General features: G+C 38.7%; 1 long non-coding RNA gene across 1 annotated transcript; it reads right to left on the bottom strand.

The window, feature by feature from the left end:
- Window positions 1-1,216: 1,216 nt before the first annotated feature.
- LOC134740119 (uncharacterized) lies at window positions 1,217-23,449 on the bottom strand. Its single transcript, XR_010127357.1, has 6 exons — window positions 23,199-23,449; window positions 22,652-22,705; window positions 20,535-20,641; window positions 2,326-2,403; window positions 1,611-2,019; window positions 1,217-1,277 (listed from the first exon to the last, which is right to left on the bottom strand). It is a non-coding gene; the product is annotated as an uncharacterized LOC134740119 (long non-coding RNA).
- Window positions 23,450-25,034: the final 1,585 nt, after the last annotated feature.

Here is a 25,034-nt window from a genome sequence, read left to right as displayed (position 1 = left end):
AATCCGGGAGGCAGAGGTTACAGTAGGCTAAGATAGCACCACTGCACTCTAGTCTGGGTGACAGAGCAACCTCCATCTCAAATAATAATAATAAAATAAAATCGAGAAATAGATTAGCAGCGTGCATTGCATGTAATAATGGTTAACATTGGCTGAAACTTTGTTTAAGTTATAGATATATATAAAAATATAAATATTTATATGTACTGAGTTGTTACGGGAAATGTGCTTCTTATTATTGGTTGGGGTTTAAAATGTTCGAAAAACTCATTCAGCAAAATATCAATCGGATCGCTGTTATCACTCCACTACTCCACAGCGAGCACTTTTTCCTGTGAAGGTAAATGTTTACAGGTAACTGACAGCCTAATACACCTCACGTAGATGACACAGCAATAACAGAAAGGGATGAAAAGGAGAAGTTTTGTAGGGGCAGAGGAACATTAGCTGACCAGTTCTTTCCCTTCTCATTTCAATCAATAGCAAGCTGTCAAGTGAGGCAGGAGAATAGGGCCTGGAGGTAGGGAACCTAAGGCCAATTCACACTGACTTCCTAGAAATAAATCAAAAGGAAAACCCCAACTTTCCACACCCGAGTAACAAAAGAACAGAGGCTACTTCCTTTGCCCCACTCCTTTCTGCATCACAGACGAGAAATGGAAAGTACCTCTGATTATTCCCATACAACAACCAGTCAGACTGGTCACAGGCCTAGTCTTCATTTGCATAGGGGTATAACTTTGTAAGTTCACTTCAGCCACTAATTGGTCCTCTCCTGCAACCAATCAGACATTTGCATAGTGTGTTAACTTTGTAACTTCACTCAGCCTCTGATTGGTCACTTTCCATGACCAATCAGACTGGTTGCAGGTCACTACCTCATTTGCATAGGGTGTAAACCAAATAACCAATGGGAAACTTCTAGAGAGTATTTAAATCCCAGAAAATTCTGTAACCAGTGCTCTTGAGCTGCTTGCTCAAGCCCGCTCCTACTCTGTGGAGTGTACTTTCATTGCAATAAATCTGTGTGTTTGTTGCTTTATTATTTCATTGCTTTGTTTGTGCATTTTGTCCAATTCCTTGTTTAAAATGGCAAGAACCTGGACCACTCATAGTCAAGACCCTTCACCTGTAACAAAAGCTTCTTTAATTTAACATTTCATCTGCTGTATTGAGGGAAGGCAGACAGTAGCAATTACTATTTCAAGAACATCTATGTGTGGATCATTTTTTGATGTGGTGAATTGAGGGAGAATTTTTCTTTTTGGATTCTGGTCCTGTAAGGAAAAGGAGAAAGAAATAACCAGAATGCACCAAGCCCAGGTGGTGGTGGAAAGGTGACAGGGCTGGAGGACACACCTAAACATGTGGAATTCCAATGCTGGGCAGCCAGGGCCAAATCCATATTCTCCCAACATTGGGTACCCTGGAGGCCCAGTCCTGCCCACCCACCACCTATCAATCCACCCTTTCCCCAGGCCCCTTTCCTCCTCCCTGAGGAGCTCTGCAAGGCAATCCAACTTTCCCCCCAGGTGGACCCCCTCATCCTGTGCCACAGCCACAGTATCCAGGATGCCAACCCTCGGTTCCCCACCCTCTTCCACACTCACCTCCTGCCCCTGGAATGCCTCCTGTGAATCCCTTGGCTTCTGACATGGTTGGACCAGAAGTGATAGTGGACAAGAAGATTCAGAAGAAAATGAAGAAAGTTCCTAAAAAGATACACAAGCACTACAAGCACCACAAGCACGCCAAGCATTCCTCCTCCCCTTCCTCCTCTTCTTCCAGCAGTGACTCTGACTGAATACAGGCCCTGGACCCTTCCGTCAAGTCTCATCAGTTCTGCTCTCCCGTCTAGCTTCAGATGCCTTGTTCTACTGGGGAAAAGTAGCCCTTGTGCTCTCCACCCCTACCCTCACCTGAGCCTCACCTTGCTCTTCAGCCCTGAGTGGCTAGGGAAGATGGGAAGAGGATTGCCATGGCATGGCCATCTTCTTGCTGCTTGGATAGATCCTGTAGCTAATGAGTTTAGCAGGAGAGTTATTTCTTTAAGATGATGAACTAAATGTTGAAGACAAGTTTGAGATCTGTAAAATTTTTTTTACAGTGATTTTTTTACTTCTTCTTAGAATACTTGTGATTGGGGAGGTTTGTGGAAATTTAATTATAACAAAAAGCCTCTGTCTTTTTTGTAGTGTTGGCATATTTGGGGAATTTAGTGGTAAATACATTCCTCAGCAGGCCTTTTGTTGGTTGCACTAACTGCAAGGTTGCTGGGAAGTAGAGTCTGGTCGATGGGCTTTGACTGCCATTTTGGAAACTCACCTCTCCTCCATAGCACAATATGCTGTCTCAGGTCCTATTCTCGTTCTCCAGCTCTCAGTCCAAACAAAGTTATTTCTCCTGGAAAAAAAAGAAATAACTTAAGAAATAGAAGTGTATATGTATGATAATATTTATACTTATTGAACACATGTGCCTATGCGGATTTATTATCTATACTATATATAATTATATGTTAAATCTAACAAAACTCTATGTGTGTGGTGTTAACTCACAATCTGTTTCTCTTTGGAACCCCATTCTGTATACAAACATTTTCGCAACACATGTGGATTAGTAGTAGGAATAGATGGTTTAAAAATATTATGTTAAAACAACAACTTAAGTCAGCATGTTAAAGAAACATAAAAATCAAAATAGTACAGTAATTTCTCTGTAGCAGTGGAAATAAGAGGGAAACACTAAAATGTGGAAACATATAGATTTCTGTATATGCATATAAATGTTTCAGCTGTTGTTAATATCTCCTGGAAGAATCTTAGATTCACTAACCTTCTCAATAAATATTTCACATTTAGTAAAGAAAATGTACTACCTATCTAGTAAATGAAATGTTTACTTGACATTTTGCCCTTTTTCTGATTTTATATCTGGACATCAGTATTAGTGGTGTCTTGATGAGCCTAGATTTTACTCTTTAGCATGTCTGAATAGATTATTGTAATTAGCTAGTTGGATTAATTTCACTGGCTTTCTGACTAGTCAGAATGTAGAGTATTAAGAGGTAACAAATTTAATTGCATAGGGTCAACCATTTTCAAATGCATGGTGACACCAATCAGAGTGAACTTAGCTATAGTGAAATAAACAATTCTATGTGCATGTCATTTAGGGCACAAAATATTTAAATAAGCACAAAACTAACTCTTCCTGCAGCATTGCTCAGTGTAAATTAACATAGAAACATGGTTGGCCAGTGGCACAGCCACTGACACAGTAAACATTTTTTTGCTGTTGTTGGACTTGTGTGCACTGCAGATGGGTGGTGTTCAATCACTACTATTTGTCCAATTTGGCTGTTTTAGGAAAAAGATAAAGAATTATATACTGGACATGGAAGTCATGGTGCCTGTCACACACATACCTGTTGTTAATTTATATTGTCCCACCTAGAGCCCTTTGCTCAGGAGTCTGTTATTTGTTCAGAGAAAGGGAATTTATTGACTGATATAACTGAGAAGTAAAAACTAGGGCTAAATTCAAGTGTGGCTGGATTCAGAAGCTCACATATTGGATTTAGTAGCTGGTCTCTATCTGTCGCCCAGCTTGGCCATACTTTCTTCCATGTTTTGGCTTCATTTTCAGAATCCATGTGGTTGCAATATGGCAGCAGCTGCTCCAGCCTCACACCTCCTCAAGTTAAAGCCCAACAGAAGAGGGAAATGTCCTTTCTGTTTAAATATCTCTTTCTGGTTAGTCAAGTAAAAGTCCTGAGCTTAGTTCTGATTTATTCTGACTGACTTGGCTTGCATTAAGTGTCTATTCTTGGATCGAACTGCAGCCAGAAGAATTCAAAGTCCTGATTGGCTAAACCTAGGCCTTTTGTTCTATCCCCTAAACCAGGAATTAAGGCCCAATGCAAAGCATATGGATTGAAAGTTGGGAAGAGTTACAGTTACTTGAATAAAGAGAAGTTGGATTCTTAGAACTGAAAATATCCACAATGCTAAGATCATTTTTCTATCTATTCGAGCTAATTCAGCATTTTAAAAACGGGAATAGGAACTTTATCTATATTTACCAGCTTCAACCCAAGGGGAGTATGGAAAGACCTCTGATATTCCCCCCAGGTCACTTGCTGGCTTTGTGATCTTGGGTAGATCACAATCTCTGATTCTTGTTCTTCCCAGCTGCAAAATGGGGATAATATTGTCTCCCTATCCGTATCACAGATGGTTATGAAGATTCAAAAAGGTAATGTTTCTAATAAAAATAATAATATCTAATATCTAATGAACAGTTTATGTAGAAACTATGTTGTTTAATCCTTATACTAATTCTATGCAGTAGGTATTACTATAGTACTCACTTTTAAGAGATCTAAGGCTTAGAGAGTTTAAATAATTTGCTCAGCATCACACAGCGTTAAATGACTAGATCAGAATCCATGTCTATTTCATTACAAAATTCATGATGATAGCCACCATGACACAGACATAAAGATCGTTACTGGATTTAAATGACTCTAAGATTCACATTTCTTCGCATTTTAACATATTTAAAATCAGCATGCATCTTACAATTGATGATTAGGAGCCAATCTGACATAGTAGTCATTACTTGCTTATGTGTGAACGTGGTCATTGCTGGTCTTATTGTTGTTAATTCAACTGAGTCAGCTATATGTGTTGAGTTTAAATGCCATGCAAAATGTTCTTAAAAATATTACACTATGATTTGGCATTGAAATAGAAATTTATGTAACAGAAAAGCACAGAAGCAGAGCTATGAAGCATCAATATGCTATAGTGAAGCAAATGCTCATCCCTGTGGAAATAACCACAACTTCATATTTTCTTATAAGGCAATAACCACATGCCTTATGAGATCTTAGAAAGAAAGATGCCCCAAAGTGGAATCCATGTTATGCTTGGTACTGAGATGTGTGCTAAAGGATTTTCTGTCACATGCCAGGATTTACAAATGTCATAATAAATTGATTTTGCTTCTATTTTCCTTTCTACATAGGACTTGGGTGATAAATATCTATGCCCAAATAAGTCTCAAATAACTGTGTCATTAAATGGAAAATAAAAATGTTCAGTATAAAGAGGCATGAACCATAGTTTAATTGGCATTAGCCTTTTCTTTTTCTAGAAAGGCAGACGACATTTGTATTTCTTGCAGTTTGGACTCTTTGATTCTATAAAGTGCAGTATTACTGTATTGAAGAAATAATAGAAAGATTTATATTTTGAGGAAGTGTTTTAGCAGATCTGTAGTGAATCACCCATTTTCAAGGTCTTTAGCCTAAAAATTGAACCATTTACTATAAAAATTAAGTCATAATGGAGAGATTTGGGGAAAAAACTCGGAAGGAATTATAAGTACTTTATTACTCATATAACAAATATAAGTGAATTGGCTAAAATAATGGAAACAGGAACAAGTTTCAGGCCAGGTAATTAGCCAAACTAGCCTTTCTTTACCAGAATCTAGACAGATGTGCAAAGTTTTGTAATTAGCTCTTTGGGGCTCAGGATATCTATTTATCACTTTACCTGCCTTCATATGAAACAGGAAGTATTTTTGCTGTTTTGTTAAAATATTCTCTATCATCCATGCCTAAAATTTATGGGGAGGGGCGGTGAAAGGGGTCAGGTGAAATTGAGGGGTCCTTATTTCTTACCATAAATGATTCCTTTCCTCCAAAGAATTGACTTTTATTTAAATTAGGACATCTTTTTTTCCCATAAAACAAATATTACAGACAAAAGGTATTTATTCTCACAAGGTATCCATTTTGAGGTGTTTACTTAAAGAAACACACTTTGCTCAATCTTTGCAATCATTAAACTGCAGAAGTCACAAGAACCCCTTTTTCAGAGGCTGTGAAGTCACTGAATGAAATAAAGTCAAATTTGGCCCAGTATTGCATTAGGAAATCTCATTTGAAGAGGCTAGGCATTTTTTCCTTGCAAGTGAGCCTACTTATCACTGTTTATTGATGATCTTTTAGGCCTCAGTAGGCCCGGTAATAATAAAATCTTTTTACCAGTAAATCATGTTGAAAATACAATATATTTTCTCTTCTAAGAATATGGCAATATGCCCTGGTTCCAAATCTTAGTAAATCTGATTTGATTTCTAATTTCACATCCCTAGAACTTTATAGATAAAGCATGTTAAAGAGTTACTAAATCCATGCAGCTTTGCAAATGAATAATAATGGTTATGTTCTCAGAAATTATTACTGTTATTACTACCAGTTCTAAATAATCTTTGTATGATACTTTATAAGACTGTTTCATGTCTCTTATCTTGCTAAATTCTTTTATGTTTATTGTAGAGCACCTAATCATTGAAGGGAAAATATCATATTTGGTTTTGCACACTGCTTTCCATATATTGACTTAAATATTTTCCTAATACAAAGAAATACCCATGCTCCACTTGGTAGAAGCTCCCAAGGATTATTCCGTGTCTGTCAGAATGGTCTCCCAGTTAGTCATGATGCCTAATCTTCCTGGCATTAGAATGGTTATGATACAATGTGTCAGAATAAGAGTTGGAGAATCTGTGATGCCCTAAAAAATGGTGTGAAGTAGAAATTATTGAACAGACAGAGGATTAATACTTTGAAGGCTTAAAAAGAAAGCAGAAAGAGGAAACAAGCACTTACCACACCCCAAACATTGCCAATTTTGTTAGTTGAAAATTATTGTGTCCAGATTTTTAAAAATTTATTTAAATATTCTGTCATGCAGATACATGCTCACCTTAGTGCATGATTTTGGTTTTGGGATTTGATTTGGGATTCTGGGATCCTGCTTGTATTAATAAAAAAAATAATAATTATCTTAAAAATACAGTCTTTCATGAGCTAAGCTTTTTATTTTGAATGAAACTTTCCTTATTTGTTTTATAGTATTACATGTATTATGTATGATTGTTCTTTACCAGGATGATGAAAAGAGTTGTGCAAATTTCAGTGATCAAATAGACTTCGTAGATTACTATTAGATAAGGGAATGCCCAAACCGGGTCCCTGGCAAGCTTCAGTAAGCCGAAACCCCTCAGCATGAACCAGCAGAAGGAAAAGATAGGTTGAGAGGCAGTCAGCAGAAGCTCATAGTTGCACATGTTTATTTTCAATAATTAGCATAGTGTTAATAGAAACATCCATTTGAAGCAAAGGCTGCTTATTTGCACAAACAGTGAAAATATGTGTTACTGTAGTTTTACTATAAAGACTACAAAATTAAGCAACAAACGCTGAACTCAACGTAAATTCAACAACATATTTTCAAAGAGAACTAGGACTGAACATCAAAATGTATATATATAATTTTTAACTTTTATTTTAAGTTCAGGGGTACATGTGCAGTTTTGTTATATAGGTAAGCTTGTGTCATGGGAGTTTGTTGCACAGGTTATTCCCATCACCCAGGTATTAAGCCTAGTACCCATTAGTTACTTTTTCTGATCCTCTTCCTCTTCCCCCACTCCACTCTCTGATAGGCCCCAGTGTGTGCTGTTCCTCTGCATGTTCAATGTGTTCTCATCATTTAGCTCCCACTTATAAGTGAGATAATGTGGTGATTTAGTTTGGGTCTGTGTCCCCACCCAAATCTCGTGTCAAATTTTAATCCTCACTGTTGGAGGAGGGCCCTGGTGGGAGGTGATTGGGTCATGGGAGCAGACGTCCTCTTTGCTATTCTCATGATAGTGAGTAAGTTCGCATGAGATTTGATTGTTTAAAAGTGTATAGCACTTTTCCCTTTGCTCTCTTTCTCTTGCTTTGCCATGTGAAGATGCACCTGCTTCCCCTTCACTTTCCACCACGATTGTAAGTTTCCTGAGGTCTCCCTGGCCATGCTTCCTGTACAGCTTGCAAAACTATGAGTCGATTAAACCTCTTTTCTTCGTAAATTACCCAGTCTCAGGTAGCTCCTTACAGCATTGCGAGAGTGGAGGTATTGGGTTTTCTGTTCCTGTGTCAGTTTGCTAAGAATAATGGCCTCCAGCTCTATTTATGTCCCTGCAAAGGCATGATCTTGTTTTTTTTTTAATGGCTGCATAATATTCCATGGTGTATATGTACCATATTTTCTTTATCCAGTCTATCATTGGTGGGCATTTAGGTTGATTCCGTGTCTTTGTTATTGTGAATAGTGCTGCAGTGAACATACGCATGCATGTTTTTTTTTTGTTTTGTTTTGTTTTGTTTTTTGAGATAGAGTCTCACTCTGTTGCCCAGGCTGAAGTGCAGTGGTGCGATCTTGGCTCACTGCAACCTCTGCTTCCTGGGTTCAAGCAATTCTCGTGCCTCAGCCTCCTGGGTAGCTGGCATTACAGGGAAGCACCACCACGCCCGGCTAATTTTTATTTTTAGTGGAGATGGGGTTTCACCATGTTGGCCAGGCTGGTCTCAGGCTCTTGACCTCAGGTGATCCACAAGCCTCGGCCACCCAAATTGCTGGGATTACAGGCATGAGCCACTATGCTTAGCTGTATGTTTCTTTATAATAAGAAAATTTATATTCCTTTGGATATATATCCAGTAATGGGATTGCTGAGTCAAATGGTAATTCTGGTTTAGGTCTTTGAGGAATTGTCACACTGTCTTATAATGGTTGGACAAATTTATACTCCCACCAACAGTGTATAAGCATTCCTTTTACTATGGAACCTCACCAGCATCTGTTATTTTTTGATTTTTTATAATAGCCATTCTGACTGATATGAGATGGTATCTCATTGTGGTTTTGATTTGCATTTCTCTAATGATCAGTGATGTTAAGCTTTATTTCATATGATTGTTGGCCGCATGTATGTCTTCTTTTGGGAAGTGTCTGTTCATGTCCTTTGCCCATTTTTTAATGGGGATGTTTGTTTGTTTTCTTGAAAATTTGTTTAAGTTCCTTATAGATGCTGGATATTAGACCTTTGTCAGATGGATAGATTGCAAAATTTTTCTCCCATTCTGTAGGTTGTTCACTCTGTTGATAGTTTCCTTTGTTGTGTAGAAGCTCTTTAGTTTAATTAGACCCAATTGTCAATTTTTGCTTTTGTTGCAATTGAAAATGCCTATTTTACTACAGAACAATGTTCTTAACATAAGTGGTTTTTTTAAAAACAACAACAACACATTTTTTGATATATAACTCATATACTACACAAATCATCCTTTTTTTTGTGAGATGGAGTCTCACTCTCACCCAGGTTGGAGTGCAGTGTCATAATCACAGCTCACTGCAGCCTCAAACTCCTGGGCTCAAGGGATACTCTTCCCTCACCCTCCCAAGTATCTTGGACTACAGATGTGTGCCATGGCAGCAGTGGGCCATCTGGTGCAGCCACTGCCATCACACCAGCAGCTGCAGGGAAGGCACGGGAAGGAGGTGGACAGCCCACCATCCTGGAGACCACTATGATGGGGCCAGTCCAGGTTGTGTGCTAGGCCACCACTGAGTGCTGGGGCCACGGGAGGTGCTTGTGGCAACATCGTCCCTGCCCTGAATACCAGCGCAGACCCAGCGAGGGCCTGGAGCCCCTGTCCCAGGAAGCAAGGGAGCATGACTGGGTGCCAGGCTCCATGGAGCCAGTGGGAGTTGGGGACAAGTGGGAGCTCTGCCCCTTCCAAGTTGGCAGAGCAGGTGCTCCCCAGGTGCAGCTGCAGATGCCCAAGCCATGGCTGAAACTCAGGCACCCTGTTCTCTTGGGAGCTGGGAGTAGGCAGGTATACTATAGATTTGTGCCACTGATGGCTTGCCCCCACCCTCCCCCTGGAGAGGCCACCCTCTCCAGGGCCTTGTCTCTTCTGAGAGCTGAACACCTGATGAGAAAACCTGCTTACAGAGAGGAGCTACCCACTCTGGGTCTCCTCTGAGCTGTTGTAACACTCAATAAAGCTCCTCTTCATCTTGCTCACCTTCCACTTGTCTGCACATCCCATTCTTCTAGGACACAGGACAAGAACTTAGGCAAAGGTGCCACCAGCCAGAGAGGTTTCTGGCCAGAAAAGCAACACCCCAAAGATCCCATAACACCACCATGCCTAGTGAATTTTTAATATTTTTGTAGAGACAGGGTCTCACTATGTTGCCAAGGCTACAATTCACACTTTTAAAATATACAGTTCAAAAACTTTCAGTGTAGCCAGAGTTGCGAATCCATCACAATCAATTTTAGAACATTTTAATTGCCCTAAAAAGAAACCCTGTATCCCTCAGTAGTCACCCTCCAATCTTCCCATAATCCACCAACTCTATGCAACTGCTAATTGACTTTCTGTCTCTATAGATGCATCAATTCTGGTCATTTTATATCAGTGGAATCATTCCACATGTAGTGTTTTGAGTCTGGATGCTTTAACTTGGCATAACATTTTCAAGGGTCATCTATATTGTAGGATGTATCAGTACTTCATTTATTTTTTATTGCTGAATAATATTCTGTTGCATGAGTATACCACATTTTATTTATCCATTCATTGGTTGATGGAAATTTGGGTTGTTTCTACCTTTTTGCTATTATAAATAATGCTACTATGAACATGTGTGTTCACGTTTTTCTGTGGGCATGCATTATCTTTTCTCTTAGGTATATATCTAGGAGTTGAATTGATGGTTCATATAGTAACTCCATGTTTAAGTTTTTAAGAAAATGGCAAATTGTTTTCCAAAATGGCTGCACCATTTTACATTTCTACCAGTGATGCATGAAGGCTCCAATTTCTCCATATTCCCTTCAACATTTGTAATTTTCTGTCTTTCTGTGTGTGTGTGTGTGTGTGTGTGTGTGTGTGTTTATGTATGTATGTGTGTGTTTTTATTACAGCCAACTGAGCAGCTATGAAGCAGTATCTTATTGTTGTTTTGATTTGTGTTTTCTTGTTGACTAATGACCTAGAATATCTTCTTTTTTTCTTTTTTAGATTTTAACATATTTATTTATTTATTTTTAGAAACATGGTATTGCTATGTTGCTCAGGCTGGTCTAAAACTCCTGGCCTCAAGTGATTCTTCTGCCTCAACCTCCCAAGTACCTTGAGCACCTTTTCATGTGCTTATGGAGCAGTTGTATATCTTCTTTAGATAACTGTCTATTGAGATCTTTTGCACATTTTCAATTGCGTTATTTGTCTTTTTACTACCGAGTTTTAATAGTCATTTATATATTCTAGACACTAGTCCCTTATCAAGTATATTACTTACAAAAATTTTCTCCTGTGGGTTGCCTTTTTGCTTTTTTGTAGTGTCCTTTCAAGCACAAAAGTTTTAAATTTTGATTATTCCCAGTTTATCAAATTTTTCTTCTGTTGTTTGTGCTTTGGGTGCCTTTTTGTTTGTTTGTTTGTTTGAGACGGAGTCTCTCTCTGTCACCCAGGATGGAGTGCAGTGGGGTGATCTCAGCTCACTGCAACCACCGCCTCCTGGATTCAAGCAATTCTCCTGCCTCAGCCTTCTGAGCAGCTGGGACTACAGACACATGCCACCACACCTGGCTGATTTTTTATATTTTTAGTAGAGACAGGGTTTCACTGTATTAGCCAGGATGGTCTTGATCTCCTCACCTTGTGATCCTCCCGCCTTGGCCTCCCAAAGTGCTGGGATTACAGGTATGAGCCACCGCACCCAGCCTGTGCCCTATTTAAGAAGCAGTTTTCTGATTCAAATTACAAATATTTAAACCCAAGTTTTCTAATATTTTTATAAAAAAGTATACATTGTAAATAATCTTTAATAAAAATTATAATTTTAAAATAATTTTAATCACTTAATTTAGTTATTTGATCTATTTTGAATTAATTTTGGTATATGGTGTGACACAGGGTTCTAACTTTCTTCTTTTTGTTTGTGAATGTCCAGCAATCCCAGAACCATTTGTTGAAAAGATAGTTTGTTTTGTCACCCTTGTCAAAAGTCAATTGACTAAAAATGTGAGGGTTTATTTCTGCACTCATAATTCAATTCCATTGTTATATATGTCTAGTCTATGGCTAGTAACACACTGTTTTGATTATTCTAGCTTTCAAGTAAGTTTCAAAATTAGAAAATGTGAATCCTCTAACATAGTTCTTCCCTTTCAAGATTTTTTGGTTATTCTTTTTCTCTAGCATTTCCATGTGAGTTTTAAGATTAGTTTGCAAATTTCTCCAAAACAGTAAACTAAGATTTTAATAGGAATTATTTTGAATCTGTAGATCAATTTGTAGAGTATTGTCATGTTAATAATGTTAAGCATTCCAATCCATGAACATGGGATGTCTTTCAACTTCATTAACTCTTCTTTAATTTCTTTCAACAATGTTTATAGTTTTCAGTGTATAAGTCTTACATTTCTTTGGTTAAATTTATTGTCAAGCATTTTATTACTTTTGATGTTTTAAAAATAGAATTGTTTTCCTAGTTTTATTTTTGGTTTGTTCATTTTTACTTTAGAGAAATACAATTGGCTTTTTTTTTTTTTTAATGGAGTTTTTCTCTGTCACCCAGGCTGGAGTGCAGTGGTGCAATCTCAGCTCACTGCAACCTCTGCCTCCTGGGTTGAGCAATTCTCCTTCCTCAGCCTCCCAAGTAGCTGGGGCTACAGGCGTGAGTCACCATGCCTGGCCAATTTTTGTATTTTTGGTAGAGATGAGGTTTCACCATGCTGGCCAGGCTGTTCTTGAACTCCTGACCTCAGGTGATCTGCCCACCTTGGCCTCACAGAGTGCTCAGATTACAGGTGTGAGCCACCGTGCCCAGCCACAGTTTAATTTTACATATAGATTTTGCATCCTGAAACTTTACTAAGCTTGTTTATTAGTAAATAGCTTAATTTTTACAATAATCTTCCAATCCCACATTTAAGACTTATCTGCTTAAGACTTACAGGCATTACATTCTTATGACTTTTTTTGATGAAATTAGAGACATTCTAGGTTATAGCAAAACAGTTTGAAGAACAAATATAAAAACTTAGTATTTCTTTTGTAGATGAAATAAACAATACAGTCCGTTTTGTAGTGATAAAATTCCATTATATTATATAATATTGAATTTTTGTTAATAATGTGGATTTGAATTTAAAAAGAGAGCCACTAATTAGGTACATAAAATTCTGCAACACATTCTTTCTCAAAATGAGGTCCCCAGACCAGCAGTACCAGCATCACATGGAAAATTGTTAGACACTCTTGTGCCCGACTGTATACTTACTAAATCAGAACATCTGGAGTTGGGGGTTCAGCAGTCTGTTTAAACAAGCCTTCCAGCTTATTCCAATGCAGGTTAAAGTTTTCAGACTACTGCTGGAACTCACCAGGTCTCTGGTCTGTATATCAGGATCATCTCAAAGAACTTAAAAAAAAAATACAGATTCCTAGTTTCTATTTCAGGCACTAAAAAATCCGAATTTCTGAGTGGAGGTCTAAGAATATGTGCTTTTCTTTAAAAAAGCACCCTAGGTTGATCTGATGTGCAGGTTTATGATCTGCTGCTCTAGATTACAGTATACTCTCACATTTAGAATGGTTAGTTGAAAGTTTTAAAACTGGTGAAAATATTTAGCCATATTGTTAAAATTTTATGTGTAATATTTCAATCTTTGTAGCTGAACGAAGACAAATATATTTATGCTTTATTTTATGAATTCTTTTAATGACAGCACAATTTTAAATGATTGGAAATATTGATAATATAATTTTTAGAGACAGTTTTCTTCCTTTCCAACCAGGGTTTGGCAAACTTTTTCTATAAAATGTCCAAATAGTAAATATTTTAGTCTTTGAGTTTACACATAGGTTTGCTAGGTAAAATACAGGACACTCAGTTAAATCTGAATTTTAGATAAGCCATAAAACATTTTTGTAGTGTAAGTATATCACGATTGTTGCAGAAGTCATACTTACAGGAAAAAATGATTTGTATTTTAATAAAATTTTATTTGCAAAAATGGGACCAGTGCATGGATGGGGTCCCTTCCCACTGTGTGAGCCATGTGTGGTATGGTTCAGGTGCCTCCTTCAATCCATACCCTCCCGCCCTCACCTAGTTCTGAAAGTCTCATGCCATACTGTCCTGATTTCTAAGTCTTTAAATCTTGTAGTAAGAATCAGTCAACTTTGTTGTTGTTTTTCCAAAATTGTTTTGGTTAGTCTATGCCTTTTGCTTTTTCATATAAATGTTAGGATCTGCCTTTCAGTTTTTACAAAAGCCTGCTTGGATATTGAAATTGCATTGAATCTATAGATCAATTTGGGGACAATTTACATCTTGACAACTTTGAGCCTTGTAATCCATGAACATCAAAGATTTTTAATTTTTCTTATCAAAAATTTTGTAGTTTTAACATACAAATCTTGTGCAGATTTTGTTAAATTTATATCTAAGTAGTTGGTGTTTTTGATGTAATTTTAAATTATACTTTAAAAAATTTGTGATTATTTTCCTTGCTTTTATATAAAAATATAAGTGATATTTGTATATTGTTCTTATATCCCAAGACCTCATATCCCAAACTCAGTTATTAAATATAGTTGTCTTTTTTGTATATTTTTGGATTTTTATTTTATTTTATTTTTTATTTATTTATTTTTTTTTCTTTTATTATTATTATTATTATTATCATTATTATACTTTAGGTTTTATGGTACATGTGCGCAATGTGCAGGTAAGTGACATATGTATACATGTGCCATGCTGGTGCGCTGCACCCACCAACTTGTCATCTAGCATTAGGTATATCTCCCAATGCTATCCCTGCCCCCTCCCCCCACCCCACAACAGTCCCCGAAGTGTGATGTTCCCCTTCCTGTGTCCATGTGTTCTCATTGTTCAATTCCCACCTATGAGTGAGAATATGCGGTGTTTGGTTTTTTGTTCTTGCGATAGTTTACTGAGAATGATGATTTCCAGTTTCATCCATGTCCCTACAAAGGACGTGAACTCATCATTTTTTATGGCTGCATAGTATTCCATGGTGTATATGTGCCACATTTTCTTAATCCAGTCTATCATTGTTGGACATTTGGGTTGGTTCCAAGTCTTTGCTATTGTGAATAATGCCGCAATAAACATACGTGTGCATGTGTCTTTATAGCAGCATGATTTATAGTCCTTTGGGTATATACCCAGTAATGGGATGGCTGGGTTGAATGGAATTTCTAGTTCTAGATCCCTGAGGAATCGCCACACTGACTTCCACAAGGGTTGAACTAGTTTACAGTCCCACCAACAGTGTAAAAGTGTTCCTATTTCTCCACATCCTCTCCAGCACCTGTTGTTTCCTGACTTTTTAATGATTGCCATTCTAACTGGTGTGAGATGGTATCTCATTGTGGTTTTGATTTGCATTTCTCTGATGGCCAGTGATGGTGAGCATTTTTTCATGTGTTTTTTGGCTGCATAAATGTCTTCTTTTGAGAAGTATCTGTTCATGTCCTTCACCCACTTTTTGATGGGGTTGTTTGTTTTTTTCTTGTAAATTTGTTGGAGTTCATTGTAGATTCTGGATATTAGCCCTTTGTCAGATGAGTAGGTTGCGAAAATGTTCTCCCATTTTGTAGGTTGCCTGTTCACTCTGATGGTAGTTTCCTTTGCTGTGCAGAAGCTCTTTAGTTTAATTAGATCCCATTTGTCAATTTTGGCTTTTGTTGCCATTGCTTTTGGTGTTTTAGACATGAAGTCCTTGCCCATGCCTATGTCCTGAATGGTAATGCCTAGGTTTTCTTCTAGGGTTTTTATGGTTTTAGGTCTAACATTTAAGTCTTTAATCCATCTTGAATTGATTTTTGTATAAGGTGTAAGGAAGGGATCCAGTTTCAGCTTTCTACATATGGCTAGCCAGTTTTCCCAGCACCATTTATTAAATAGGGAATCCTTTCCCCATTTCTTGTTTTTGTCAGGTTTGTCAAAGATCAGATACTTGTAGATATGTGGCATTATTTCTGATGGCTCTGTTCTGTTCCATTGATCTATATCTCTGTTTTGGTACCAGTACCATGCTGTTTTGGTTACTGTAGCCTTGTAGTATAGTTTGAAGTCAGGTAGTGTGATGCCTCCAGCTTTGTTCTTTTGGCTTAGGATTGACTTGGCGATGCGGGCTCTTTTTTGGTTCCATATGAACTTTAAAGTAGTTTTTTCCAATTCTGTGAAGAAAGTCATTGGTAGCTTGATGGGGATGGCATTGAATCTGTAAATTACCTTGGGAAGGATGGCCATTTTCATGATATTGATTCTTCCTACCCATGAGCATGGAATGTTCTTCCATTTGTTTGTATCCTCTTTTATTTCCTTGAGCAGTGGTTTGTAGTTCTCCTTGAAGAGGTCTTTCACATCCCTTGTAAGTTGGATTCCTAGGTATTTTATTCTCTTTGAAGCAATTGTGAATGGGAGTTCACTCATGATTTGGCTCTCTGTTTGTCTGTTATTGATGTATAAGAATGCTTGTGATTTTTGCACATTGATTTTGTATCCTGAGACTTTGCTGAAGTTGCTTATCAGCTTAAGGAGATTTTGGGCTGAGACAATGGGGTTTTCTAGATATACTATCATGTCATCTGCAAACAAGGACAATTTGACTTCCTCTTTTCCTAATTGAATACCCTTGATTTCCTTCTCCTGCCTAATTGCCCTGGCCAGAACTTCCAACACTATGTTGAATAGAAGTGGTGAGAGAGGGCATCCCTGTCTTGTGCCAGTTTTCAAAGGGAATGCTTCCAGTTTTTGCCCATTCAGTACGATATTGGCTGTGGGTTTGTCATAAATAGCTCTTATTATTTTGAGATACATCCCATCAATTCCTAATTTATTGAGAGTTTTTAGCATGAAGGGTTGTTGAATTTTGTCAAAGGCCTTTTCTGCATCTATTGAGATAATCATGTGGTTTTTGCCTTTGGTTCTGTTTATATGCTGGATTACATTTATTGATTTGCGTATATTGAACCAGCCTTGCATCCCAGGGATGAAGCCCACTTGATCATGGTGGATAAGCTTTTTGATGTGCTGCTGGATTCTGTTTGCCAGTATCTTATTGAGGATTTTTGCATCAATGTTCATCAAGGATATTGGTCTAAAATTCTCTTTTTTTGTTGTGTCTCTGCCGGGCTTTGGTATCAGGATGATGCTGGCCTCATAAAATGAGTTAGGGAGGATTCCCTCTTTTTCTATTGATTGGAATAGTTTCAGAAGGAATGGTACCAGCTCCTCCTTGTACTTCTGGTAGAATTCGGCTGTGAACCCATCTGGTCCTGGACTTTTTTTGGTTCGTAAGCTATTGATTATTGCCACAATTTCAGCTCCTGTTATTGGTCTATTCAGAGATTCAACTTCTTCCTGGTTTAGTCTTGGGAGGGTGTATGTGTTGAGGAATTTATCCATTTCTTCTAGATTTTCTAGTTTATTTGCATAGAGGTGTTTGTAATATTCTCTGATGGTAGTTTGTATTTCTGTGGGATCGGTGGTGATATCCCCTTTATCATTTTTTATTGCATCTATTTGATTCTTCTCTCTTTTTTTCTTTATTAATCTTGCTAGCGGTCTATCAATTTTGTTGATCCTTTCAAAAAACCAGCTCCTGGGTTCATTGATTTTTTGAAGGGTTTTTTGTGTCTCTATTTCCTTCAGTTCTGCTCTGATTTTAGTTATTTCTTGCCTTCTGCTAGCTTTTGAATGTGTTTGCTCTTGCTTTTCTAGTTCTTTTAATTGTGATGTTAGGGTGTCAATTTTGGATCTTTCCTGCTTTCTCTTGTGGGCATTTAGTGCTATAAATTTCCCTCTACACACTGCTTTGAATGCATCCCAGAGATTCTGGTATGTTGTGTCTTGGTTCTCGCTGGTTTCAAAGAACATCTTTATTTCTGCCTTCATTTCGTTATGTACCCAGTAGTCATTCAGGAGCAGGTTGTTCAGTTTCCACGTAGTTGAGTGGTTTTGAGTGAGATTCTTAATCCTGAGTTCTAGCTTGATTGCACTGTGATCTGAGAGACAGTTTGTTACAATTTCTGTTCTTTTACATTTATTGAGGAGAGCTTTACTTCCAAGTATATGGTCAATTTTGGAATAGGTGTGGTGTGGTGCTGAAAAAAATGTATATTCTGTTGATTTGGGGTGGAGAGTTCTGTAGATGTCTATTAGGTCTGCTTGGTGCAGAGCTGAGTTCAATTCCTGGGTATCCTTGTTGACTTTCTGTCTCATTGATCTGTCTAATGTTGACAGTGGGGTGTTAAAGTCTCCCATTATTAATGTGTGGGAGTCTAAGTCTCTTTGTAGGTCACTCAGGACTTGCTTTATGAATCTCGGTGCTCCTGTATTGGGTGCATATATATTTAGGATAGTTAGCTCTTCTTGTTGAATTAATCCCTTTACCATTATGTAATGGCCTTCTTTGTCTCTTTTGATCTTTGTTGGTTTAAAGTCTGTTTTATCAGAGACTAGGATTGCAACCCCTGCCTTTTTTTGTTTTCCATTTGCTTGGTAGATCTTCCTCCATCCTTTTATTTTGAGCCTATGTGTGTCTCTGCACATGAGATGGGTTTCCTGAATACAGCACACTGATGGGTCTTGAGTCTTTATTCAATTTGCCAGTCTGTGTCTTTTAATTGGAGCATTTAGTCCATTTACATTTAAAGTTAATATTGTTATGTGTGAATCTGATCCTGTCATTATGATGTTAGCTGGATATTTTTCTCGTTAGTTGATGCAGTCTCTTCCTAGTCTCGATGGTCTTTACATTTCGGTATGATTTTGCAGTGGCTGGTACCAGTTGTGCCTTTCCATGTTTAGTGCTTCCTTCAGGAGCTCTTTTAGGGCAGGCCTGGTGGTGACAAAATCTCTCAGCATTTGCTTGTCTGTAAAGTATTTTATTTCTCCTTCACTTATGAAGCTTAGTTTGGCAGGATATGAAATTCTGGGTTGAAAATTCTTTTCTTTAAGAATGTTGAATATTGGCCCCCACTCTCTTCTGGCTTGTAGGGTTTCTGCCGAGAGATCCGCTGTTAGTCTGATGGGCTTCCCTTTGATGGTAACCCGACCTTTCTCTCTGGCTGCCCTTAACATTGTTTCCTTCATTTCAACTTTGGTGAATCTGACAATTATGTGTCTTGGAGTTGCTCTTCTCGAGGAGTATCTTTGTGGCGTTCTCTGTATTTCCTGAATCTGAATGTTGGCCTGCCTTGCTAGATTGGGGAAGTTCTCCTGGATAATATCCTGCAGAGTGTTTTCCAACTTGTTTCCATTCTCCCCGTCACTTTCAGGTACACCAATCAGACGTAGATTTGGTCTTTTCACATAGTCCCACATTTCTTGGAGGCTTTGCTCGTTTCTTTTTATTCTTTTTTCTCTAAACTTCCCTTCTCGCTTCATTTCATTCATTTCATCTTCCAGGGCTGATACCCTTTCTTCCATTTGATCGCATCGGCTCCTGAGGCTTCTGCATTCTTCACGTAGTTCTCGAGCCTTGGTTTTCAGCTCCATCAGCTCCTTTAAGCACTTCTCTGTATTGGTTATTCTAGTTATACATTCTTCTAAATTTTTTTCAAAGTTTTCAACTTCTTTGCCTTTGGTTTGAATATCCTCCCGTAGCTCGGAGTAATTTGATCGTCTGAAGCCTTCTTCTCTCAGCTCGTCAAAGTCATTCTCCATCCAGCTTTGTTCCGTTGCTGGTGAGGAACTGCGTTCCTTTGGAGGAGGAGAGGTACTCTGCTTTTTAGAGTTTCCAGTTTTTCTGCTCTGTTTTTTCCCCATCTTTGTGGTTTTATCTACTTTTGGTCTTTGATGATGGTGATGTACAGATGGGTTTTTGGTGTGGATGTCCTTTCTGTTAGTTTTCCTTCTAACAGACAGAACCCTCAGCTGCAGACAACTGTTGGATTACCTGGCCGGCTGTGTGAGGTGTCAGTCTGCCCCTTCTGGGGGGTGCCTCCCAGTTAGGCTGCTCGGGGGTCAGGGGTCAGGAACCCACTTGAGGAGGCAGTCAGCCAGTTCTCAGATCTCCAGCTGCGTGCTGGGAGAACCACTGCTCTCCTCACAGCTGTCAGACAGGGACATTTAAGTCTGCAGAGGTTACTGCTGTCTTTTTGTTTGTCTGTGCCCTGCCCCCAGAGGTGGAGCCTACAGAGGCAGGCAGGCCTCCTTGAGCTGTGTTGGGCTCCACCCAGTTCAAGCTTCCAGGCTGCTTTGTTTACCTAAGCGAGCCTGGGCAATGGCGGGCGCCCCTCCCCCAGCCTCACTGCCGACTTGCTGTTTGATCTCAGACTGCTGTGCTAGCAATCAGCGAGACTCCGTGGGCGTAGGACCCTCTGAGCCAGGTGCGGGCTATACTCTCCTGGGGCACCGGTTCCTAAGCCCGTCGGAAAAGCACAGTATTCGGGTGGGAGTGGCCCGATTTTCCAGGTGCCGTCTGTCACCCTTGGAAGGGGAACTCCCTGACCCCTTGCGCTTCCCGAGTGAGGCAATGCCTCGCCCCTGCTTCGGCTGGCACACAGTGCGCTCACCCACTGACCTGCACCCACTGTCTGGCACTCCCTAGTGAGATGAACACAGTACCTCAGATGGAAATGCAGAAATCACCCGTCTTCTGCGTCGCTCGCGCTGGGAGCTGTAGACCGGAGCTGTTCCTATTCGGCCATCTTGGCTCCTCCCCCGCAATATGGCTGGATTTTTAAAATGTAGACAATCATGTCATTTGTGAATATAAGGAGTTTTATTTTTTTCTTTTTAACTGTATTCTTTAATTTTTTTTCTTCTCTTGTTGTACTGGTTAGGATCTTGCACACAATTTTGAACAGAAGTGGTGAATAGCTTTTTAACTTTTTAAAATGATTCATTTACTATTATGTGATATTTGGAAATGTGGGGGAGGCACTTTTTTAATTTTTTGACTTTTTTTATTATTATTCTTTAAGTTCTTGGATATACATGCAGAACATACAGGTTTGTTACATAGGTATACACGTGCCATGGTGGTTTGCTGCACCCATCAACCCGTCATTTACTATTTGTCCTCATGCTCTCCCTCTCCTAGCCCCCCACCCCCCTGACAGGCCCCAGTGTGTGATGTTCCCCTCCCTGTGTCCATGTGTTCTCATTGTTCAACACCCACATATGAGTGAGAACATGTGGTGTGTGGTTTTCTGTTCCTGTGTTAGTTTGCTGAGAATGATGGTTAGGGGAGGCACTTTAAAACATAAAATTCCGATATTCTCATTTTTTAATCATCAGAAAAATCAATTAACATTTTGGCAAAAAAGGAAAAGAATAGTCTGTGTGAAATTTTACACCAGCATTTGATTATGGAAATAGAAATGGGAGAACCTTGGAGATCAATTTACCCAATTATCTTATTTTACATATGAGGGAACTAAAGTTCTCTATTCCTTAACATACAATTTCTTAAGAGAAAATAACATCTCTATAGCCACTGGCTCAAGTTTTAATTTTGGGTGTCCAGAGCTCAGCCTGGACATGATGACTTATTTGTTCTGGAGTATAGCTTGGGCACTGGGTTTTTAAAACACTTTCCATGTGATTTTAATGTGCTAACAGACCCATTCCTAGGGCAGTATGGTGCTCAGAACCTTAGGTGGAAGCCTGTTATAATCTTAGAGTCAAATGTGACTCAGGTGTTTTGGATTTTAATAGACACCAGGTGCAGGATCTCCTTCTAAGGACTGCGTAAGTATGCAGCGTCCGTCGCTCTTGGCCTACTGCCTATGAGGACCTGCAGAGGTCTTACAGGGTAATTTCTGCTGCCGGGGAAACAGCCTTTCTGTGCATCGACTTTCAGTGACCTTCCAGCCGTGATTCCCTCCTGGCCTTCACCTGCAGATGTCTGCCTGCCTGTTCTTGCCGGCTGGCTCGGCAGAAAACACTCATGCCATCTGTGCTGGGCTGTCTGCACCAAGAAGGTTTGGACAGAGGGCGGACTTTCCTGTGGAGTCAAAGACCAGCAGTACTGCCCTGGCTCAGAGCAAAGATTTTTAAGGTAGCTCTACCTCCATGCAGCAACTTCTCAAATTGTGTCTTAGAAGAGGTGCAGAATTATCAGGTAAGTCCTCTATCCTTAGCAAATCTGACCTTCTTCTAACATTTTCTTTTTTAAAAAAACAAAAAGAGTAAAAAGTGGCATATTTGCATACCACAGGGGACACACAAATCTTATTTAAGGAACATAATTATGATATTTTACCCTCATTTCACTAACCATTTTATTCATTGTAATAAGAACTACTCCAGGACGAAAGACTTGAAACATGAACAAATTAAAACCATGTAGGGAGTCCTTCTAATCTGAAGCATTCCTCCTCATTCTGTTTTCAAGATCTATAAACACCATATGTTGAGTGGACAGTATTAGAATGTTCTGGCTTAAACTATGGTCTGTTTTTCTTTCTTTCTTTTTCTTTTTTTTATCCCCTTGAGACTGACCTAATTGATTCAAAAGACAAAAGACCAAGGACGTTACAAGAGAAACAGGAATCAAATACTAAGATACATGCATATGGAATTACTTATTTTATCAAAAAATGTTCCTGAACTTCACACAGCAAATGGCCAAAGTGATTCTTTTACCATCTGATTGTTCAGTTAATATAAAGAGTCCTGTACTGCATTCTTAGCATGAATAACACACAGTAAATTAGATACATAGAAAGTTGTCTTACCTTGACCAAATAGCAGTTACAGTTGGATGAAGAACAAGTTTTGCTGCTGAGAAACTTAAGAAAAATTGACAGATATCCAATTTCACATGATCATTAATGCTTTTTCTCTGGAAATAAGGCCAAATTTTATGGACGATGAACACCAATGAGAGTAAAAGTTCTTTAGGAAATTGCTTTCTAGCTAAACCTAGTTTCTTATTACTTTCCACCCACCTGTCTCTCTTCTTATTCAACCCACTTCAATTCCTCCTTTCAAATAGACAGGCGGACCTTTCAGGCAACTAGACCTGCTTTTTCAGTGCCTTTTCCACTAGGGTGGTGAGTGGTCAAGGCTAACATTTGTGCAAAATGCTCATGTTGATATAACTGAATCTGTGAGTTCAAGGACTCAATATGCCACAACTCAAAAAACTGTATCAGCAACTATGTGTATTTTTTAATGAAATAAATATTACAGCACATGCTTTATTAAATTGATAATGCAATGCAGCATTGTCTTTTCTCAGGGTTGGTACACCTGGCTGTACCTCAAACCCCATCTACTTACATACAATAGCGTTGTTAGTTGTAACATTCAGTAAGATTCATCATCCAGTAAAATCACCTTTGTCAAGTGCTGAGCCACAGACAACTGCACCCTGGCACTGGAGGCCATACTTGTTGATCCCATGAATAAAGATGAAATCTAAGACCTCTTAAATGCAGTCCAGATAAAGTAGAGTCCTTTGTAACACCACTCAGGGAAATGCATGTGCCTGCAAATGTCTGGTTTCCCAGCTTTCATGGCACTGCACACTGCATTCTGGGGATATTGCTAGACAGGTGGGTCAGGATGCAAGCCTAATGTGCACCCCTCCCCTTTCCACCACCACCAAAGCAAGTATACCTCCTTTCTTCTGAGAGCAGAGAAAATGGGTTTAGACAAGAGGGATACTGACAGGAAGAGAAAAAAAGGGAGAATGTTTCTCCTTCTATTTGTTATGGGAGCAAGCTAAGCAAACAATTGAAAGCAAACCCTATTTCCACAGCCCTGGATGCTTTTCAAGTAACATTTTAAGGAAATCTATTAACAACAAATATTTTTGAGCATTTGTCATGCATTAGGCACTTTTCTAAGTCACATGAATTAACTAATGTTATCCACACAACAATGCTACTATTATTTACCATCTCCATATTTCTAAAGAGAAAACTGAGGCTAAAAGAAGTTAAGAAAATTTCACAGATAGTGTCAGGGTCAAGTTTAAAACTTAGCCATTCTTGGGCCAGCGTCTGCATTATTAACCATTGCTTTCTACAGACGTCTCTGACAAGAACTTGATATTCATTATCTTATTAAACCTCAATAATTCTGTAAGGTGACTACTGTTTTTCTACTTTACAGAAGAGGCTATGGAGACATAGAGAGGTTAAATAATTTGCACAAGTGAACACCATTTGTATACTCCTGGAGCTAGGGTTCAAACCCACACAAGTTAACGAATGACAGCTAGCTTAACCTTCTTGCAATATTCACAAGACATCTAATCAACGGGCCCAGCAAACACTACATCCATGTTGTCTTTTGCTACGTCCCTTCTGTGCCTTCGGCATTGCCATCTCCACCTCTGTCCTAGGAGGAGCTCATGTGGACACCAGATCACATGTTGATGGTATGGCTGTCATTTTTACCATTCTAGACTATAGGTTGCGGCTGGCTGCATTTCAAATCATGTCATCATTATACTTTAGGACTGATAATAATACTGCGGACAATATTTCTACTTAAGTTTGACATTGTGACAAAAGAGATCTATGCAAACCAATGCATTTTCAAATATCAAAGTATGCTTCAAAATACCATGAAATACTTAGACTTCCAACATGAGTAGGTGCATTTAGAAGGCAAGCTGTCTTGTGTTCAACATACGTTTTATCTGAGGGGGCAAAAGTTAGAATATATTTTCCTTGGAGTCTATAAAAATCACATAGCTTGCAATAGAACATCATAAGTTTACTCAGGCCTTTTCAGATATTGAACTAAACATATCAAATATAAAATACATATACATATCTTTAGCCTGCACATGTTTATTGTAACTGGTCTCTGTGGAATTTCTCTTCTCATTATATAATGGTGTAAATGCTTTGAGAGGCAGTGAGAGAAGAAACATTCCTTCAATATCTCCAAATGATAAAAGATAAACATCTTTTGTTTGATGAGAACTATAGTCAAAATAACCATTTAAAGAGTACATAAAAAGAAAGCACAAAGTACAATTGAATAAAACCAGACCTGAGTTTCTGTGGCAGAGAGAGTCCAGACATAGCACAGATGGATAGAGAAAGAGGCTAGCACCATTAGATTTTGAAATTAGGGACGCAATCTTTGATAAGAGGTGAG

The sequence above is a fragment of the Pongo pygmaeus genome, chromosome 7, assembly GCF_028885625.2.
Source record: "Pongo pygmaeus isolate AG05252 chromosome 7, NHGRI_mPonPyg2-v2.0_pri, whole genome shotgun sequence".
NCBI lineage: Eukaryota > Metazoa > Chordata > Mammalia > Primates > Hominidae > Pongo > Pongo pygmaeus.
The sequence above is the reverse complement of the archived record's forward strand: the minus strand, read 5'-3'. Positions and strand labels throughout refer to the sequence as shown.